The sequence below is a fragment of the Pan troglodytes genome, chromosome 13 (genome assembly GCF_028858775.2).
Source record: "Pan troglodytes isolate AG18354 chromosome 13, NHGRI_mPanTro3-v2.0_pri, whole genome shotgun sequence".
Lineage (NCBI taxonomy): Eukaryota > Metazoa > Chordata > Mammalia > Primates > Hominidae > Pan > Pan troglodytes.
In genome coordinates this window covers 12349103-12355940 of record NC_072411.2, presented here as the reverse complement: position 1 = coordinate 12355940, position 6838 = coordinate 12349103, and positions in this window count along the sequence as shown.

Sequence of the window (6838 nt, the reverse complement as noted above, 5' to 3'; positions counted from 1 at the left end):
GATATTTCCATCTTTATGCAGATATCGGTGTAGATATTTCCATGTTTACACAGATAACTGTGTAGATATTTCCATGTTTACACAGATACCGTTGTAGATATTTCCATGTTTATGCAGATAGCCTTGTAGATATTTCTATGTTTATAAAGATAGCGGTGTAGATATTTACATGTTTATACCGATGGCGGTACAGATATTTCCATATTTATACACATGGCGGTGGAGATATTTCCATGTTTATACAGATAGCGGTGGAGATATTTCCATGTATATACAGATGGCAGTGGATATATTTCCATATTTACACAGATAGCGGTGTAGATATTTCCAAATTTATACACATGGCGGTGTAGATATTTCCATGTCTATACAGATAGCGGTGTAGATATTTTCATGTTTATTCAGATAGTGGTGTAGATATTTCCATGTTTATACAGATTGTAGTGTAGATATTTACATGTTTATACAGATGACAGTGTTGATATTTCCATGTTTTTACAGATGGTGGTGTAGATATTACCATGTTTATATAGAAGACTTTGTAGGTGTTTCCAAGTTTATGCAGATGGCGGTGTACATATTTCCATGTTTATACAGATAGCGGTGTAGATATTTCCATGTTTTCACAGATTGTGGTTTAGATATTTCCGTGTTTATACATATGGCGGAATAGATACTTCCATCTGTATGGAGATGGCAGTGTAGATATTTTCATGTTTATAGAGATGGCGGTGTAGATATTTCCATATTTATAGAGATAGCGGTGTAGATATTTCCATCTTTCTACAGATGGCAGTGTAGATATTTCCATGTTTATACAGATGGCAGTGTAGATATTTCCATATTTATACAGATGTCTGTGTAGATATTTCCATGTGTATTCAGATGGTATTGTGGCTATTTCCATGTTTATACAGATGGTTGTGTAGGTATTTCCATGTTTATTCAGATGACTGTGTAGATATTTCCATGTTTTTACAGATGGCAGTGTAGATATTTCAATGTTTATAGAGATGGCGCTGTAGATATTTCTATGTTTATACAGATAACGGTGGAGATATTTCCATGTTTATACAGACAGCAGTGGAGATATTTCCATGTTTATACACATAACGTTGTACATATTTCCATGTTTTTACAGACAGCGGTGTAGGTATTTCCATGTTTATACAGATAGCGGTGCAGATATTTCCATGTTTATACAGATGCCTATGCAGATATCTCCATATTTATACAGAGGGCTGTGTCGATATTTCAATGTTTATACAGATGGCAGTGTAGATATTTCCATGTTCCTACACATGACTGTGTAGGTATTTCCATGTTTATACAGATGGCTTTGTAGATATTTCCATGTCTATAGAGATAGCGGTGCAGATATTTCCATGTTTATATAGATAGCGGTGTATATATTTCCATGTTTATACAGATCGTGGTGTAGATATTTCCATGTTTATACAGATACCGGTGTAGATATTTCCACGTTTATACAGACCGCAGTGCAGATATTTCCATGTTTATAGAGATAGCAGTGTAGATATTTCCATGTTTATATAGATAGCGGTGTAGATATTTCCATGTATATACACATGGCTGTGTAAATATTTCCATGTTTATACAGATGGCGGTGTACATATTTCCATGTTTATACAGATAACTTTGTAAGTATTTCCATGTTTATACAGATGGCGGTGTAGATATTTCGATGTTTATAGTGATAGCAGTGGAGATATTTCCATGTTTATACAGATAGCGGTGTAGATATTTCCATGTTTATACTGATCGCGGCGTAGATATTTCCATGTTTATAGAGATGGCGGTCTAGATATTTCCATGTTCATAATGATAGCGGTGTTGATTTTTCCATGTTTATAGAGATACCGGTATGGATATTTCCATGATTATACAGATAGGGGTGAAGATATTTCCATGTTTATAGAGATGGCGGTGTAGGTATTTCCATGTTTATACAGATCACGGTGAAGATGTTTCCATGTTTATACAGATCATGGTGTAGATATTTCCATGTTTATACAGACCGCGGTGTTGATTTTACCATGTTTATAGGGATAGCGGTGCAAATATTTCCACATTTATACAGATAGCGGTGTAGTTATTAGCATGTTTATACAGATAGCGGTGTAGATATTTACATGTATATACAGATGGCGGTGTAGATATTTCCATGTTTATTCAGATGGCTTTGTAGATATTTCCATTTTTATACAGATGACTTTGTAGGTATTTCCATGTTTATACAGATGACCGTGTAGATATTAACATGTTTATACAGATCTCGGTGTAGATATTTCCATGTTTATACAGATCGCGGTGTATATATTTCCATGTTTACACAGATTGCGGTGTAGATATTTCCATCTTTCTACAGATGGCATTGTTATTTCCATGTTTATACAGATGGCGGTGTAGATGATTCCATGTTTATACAGATGGCTTTGTAGATATTTCCATTTTTATACAGATGACTTTGTAGGTATTTCCATGTTTATACAGATGACCGTGTAGATATTAACATGTTTATACAGATCTCGGTGTAGATATTTCCATGTTTATACAGATCGCGGTGTATATATTTCCATGTTTACACAGATTGCGGTGTAGATATTTCCATCTTTCTACAGATGGCATTGTTGATATTTCCATGTTTATACAGATGGCGGTGTAGATGATTCCATGTTTATACAGATGGCGGAGTAGTTAGTTCCATGTTTATGGAGATGGCAGTGTAGATATTTTCATGTTTATAGAGGTTGCTGTGTAGATATTTCCATGTTTATAGAGATAGCAGTGTAGATTTTTACATATTTATACAGATGGCTGTGTAGATATTTCCATGTGTATACAGATGGCATTGTAGATATTTCAATGTTTATACAGATGACTCTATAGGTATTTCCATGTTTTTACAGATGGCATTGTAGATATTTCCATGTTTATAGAGATAGCATTGTAGGTATTTCCATGTTTATGCAGATGGCGGTGTAAATATTTCCATGTTTATACAGATAGCCGTGTAAATGTTTACACGTTTATACGGAGAGCGGTGTAGATATTCCCACGTTTATACGGATAGCGGTGTAGGTATTTCCCCGTTTATAGAGATAGCGGTGTAGATATTTCCACGTTTATACATATAGTGGTGAAGATATTTCCACTTTTTACAGATTGCGGTGTAGAAATTTCCAAGTTTATACACATAGCGCTGCAGATATTTCCACGTTTTTACACATACCGGTGTAGATATTTCCATGTTTATACAGATAGCGGTGTAGATATTTCCACGTTTGTAGACATTGCGATGTAGGTATTTCCACGTCTATACAGATAGCGGTGTAGATATTTCCATGTTTATAGAGACAGCGGTGTAGATATTTCCATGTTTCTACAGATAGCGGTGTAGATATTTGCATGTTTATAGAGACTGCGGTGTAGATATTTACATGTTTATACAGATAGCGGTGTAGATATTTCCATGTTTATACAGTCAGTGGTGTAGATATTTCCATGTTTAAACAGATAGCCGTGTATATATTTCCATGTTTATACAGACAGCGGTGTAGATATTTCCATGTTTTACAGATAGTGGTGTAGATATTTCCATGTTTATAGAGATAGCGGTGTAGATATTTCCATGTTTATAGAGATAGCTTTGTAAATATTTTAATGTTTATACAGATAGCGGTGTAAGTATTTACATGTTTATAGAGAGCGATGTAGATATTTCCATGTTTATACAGATAGCGGTGTAGATATTTCCATGTTTATACAAATAGCGGTGTAGATATTTCCACATTTATACTTATAGCGGTGTAGATATTTCCAGGTTTTTAGAGATAGCGGTGTATATATTTCCACGTTTATAGAGATAGCGGTGTAGATATTTCCATGTTCCTAGAGACAGCGGTGTAGATATTTCCATGTTCATAGAGATAGTGGTGTAGATATTTCCATGTTTATAGAGACAGTGATGTAGATATTTGCGTGTTTATAGAGATAGCATTGTAGATATTTCCATGTTTATAGACACAGTGGTTTAGATATTTCCATGTTTATACAGATAGAGGTGTAGATATTTCCATGTTTATAGAGATAGCAGTGTAGATATTTCCATGTTTATAGAGATAGCGGTGTAGATATTTCCATGTTTATAGAGATAGCGCTGTAGATATTTCCATGTTTATAGAGACGGTGGTGTAAATAGTTCCATGTTTATACAGATAGCGTTGTAAATGTTTACACATTTACAGAGATAGCGGTGTAGATATTTCCACGTTTACAGAGATTTTATGAAAATTTATTTTATGAAGACGAAACAAGCAATTGGGGTACCTACCTTATGGCATTGTTTACATTGAGAGTGTTAAAAATACCCCTCCCCTAACCAAAACTCTGACAAATAGAGCCAGGGAAGGCCATGCAATAAGGGATTCTTGGGCTTGTATGCCTGATAACAAAAACTTATCACAGAAGACTGCAAAAACACAATCTTGCACAAAGCCCATTGCAACTTTGCACACAACAATGCTTCTGAAGGATATTTGCCCAACAACTGCCTGTCCAACCTGGGCCTGGCATCACCTTTGTTATTGATCTTTGTAGCCAAGGATAATCATTTCCAAATGATCATATAATCTTCCTCATTTTTTCTTTTGTCTTCCTTTACCTCCGTGAATATGCATATAGTTTACTCTGGCTTGCCTGTTTCTATTGCAAGGCTCTGTTTCCAAACGAATATCTTTTTCTTGTGGAGAGCCTCTCTCTGTTTGTTATTTAGGTTGATAAGAGAAATGTGAACATTTGAGAGCTCAGGTAAAAGGCCTTAGTCTACAGTGAAACTTTTTTGCACCCTTAGATGCTTACTTCCACTACAACTTGCAGGTGGGCCTTGAAAAGTTCTTGGAATAAGTTTGAGCTTTGGTCTTCTCCGATTCATTTAGCATAGATTCTCAAAATGTGGTCCCTGGACCCACAGCATCAGCATCACCTGGAGATTGTTAGAAATGCAAATCATCGGGCCTCATTCCAGACCCTCAGCTGGAAACTCTAGGGGCATGGCCAGACCCTCTGTAGCTGAACAAGCCATCCAGGTGGTTTTGATGCAGCTAAAGTTTTGGAACAACTAATGTAGCCCCATTTGGAAAACTTGCCTCTACAGGCCTCCCTAGCTGGTAAGCTGCTAGCATTTTTTGTTTGTTTGTTTCTTTGTTTTGATACAGGGTCTTGCTCTGTTGACCAGACCGTGACCTCCTGGGTTCAAGCGAGGACTCAGCCTCCTGAGTCGCCGGGACTACAGGTATGTGCCACCACCATGCCCAACTACTTTTTGTATTTTTTTTTTTGTAGGGATGGGGTTTTAGCCCAGGCTAATCTCAAACTCCTGGACTCAAGCAATCTGCCCACTTTGGCCTCACGAACTGCTGGGATTATAGGCATGAGCCACTGTGCCCGGCCCTGCCAGCTTTGTATAAGCTGAGGAGTTTTTAAAAATACCTAGACTCAGGGCAAACCCCAGACACTTAAGTCAGATTCTCTGGGAGGTGAAGCCCAGGCACTGGTATTTTTAAAGTCTCTACAGATGGTTCTAATGTGCTGCTAAGTTAGAGAACCGCTGATCTAGACCAGGCCTTTTCAAACTTAATGTGCACGTGAATTACCTGGACCTTGTTAAAATGCAGATTCGGTCTGCATAGGCCTGGGGTGGAGCCTGAGCTTCTGCATTTTTAACAAGTCTCTAGAGGATGCTGCTGCATCTGGGCTGCTAACTGCACTTGGAGATAGGAGGTTCTGGAGAGCAGAGGAAAGAGCATGAACCATAACCTAGGGGCTGGTAGTCCTGACTTCCGAGCCAAGGTTTGCCTTTATGTGGCTGGCAACTTGCTTGGACTCCTACCTCAATTCTTTGGGCCCAAGGTTTGTCCTGCCTCAGAAGGATGTCCAGAAAATTGAGTGAGTAATGCAGAATTGTTTCTTAAAGTGTGTGCAGATGCTCCATGAATTTAGAGAGTGTGTGGATGCACATGACTAAATTTTAATAGTTGTGACCATCTTGTTATGAGTACTTAGAACAAGTAATAATGGCTTTTGATGTATAGTAGTAAGAAAGCTTCCTTTTAAAAGGCGTGTATTTCAGTTTCAAAAGTGGGTCTATTTAAAAATATATGAAATAAATAATAGTAGAGGTAATTGACAGATCAAAATTAGGAAGGCAGGATGAGAATGACTCAAGTTTGGGAAATGCTGAGAAAGCAGATGCCCAAGGGCTATGAAAACTTAAAAAAATAGGTAGCACTTGATTTTGATTGGCTGAATGAGATGATGTGTTTGATTATTTATGGGGTTGGCATTTGGCAACATGCACTGGGTGGCTGGGATCACTGTTTATTAAAAAATATTTGAGTCTCCACTTTGCACTAGATACTCTTTTAGTCTCTTGGAAAAGGGATTGGGGGGCAGGCAGGATAAAAACAAATCATTTATGCCCACAAGAAAATTGCAGGAAGATAAAAGTCATGAAATAAACTCTATGCTTCTAATTTAATATTTTTGATAGATTATGAGAAAAAAGTTTTGCTCACTATCAGCTAGGAAAGCTGTCTTAGCACAACCATTCATTCTTGCACAAATCAAAATCAAGACGAGCCAGATTTAATTTAATATTTTTTCACAGATTATGAGAAGAAAGTTCTAATTTAATTTTTTTATAGATTATGAGAAAAAAGTTTCGCTCTCTATCAGCTAGGAAAGCTGTCTTAGCACAACCATTCATTCTTGCACAAATCAAAATCAAGATGAGCCAGAAGGCTCCATTCTGACAGCT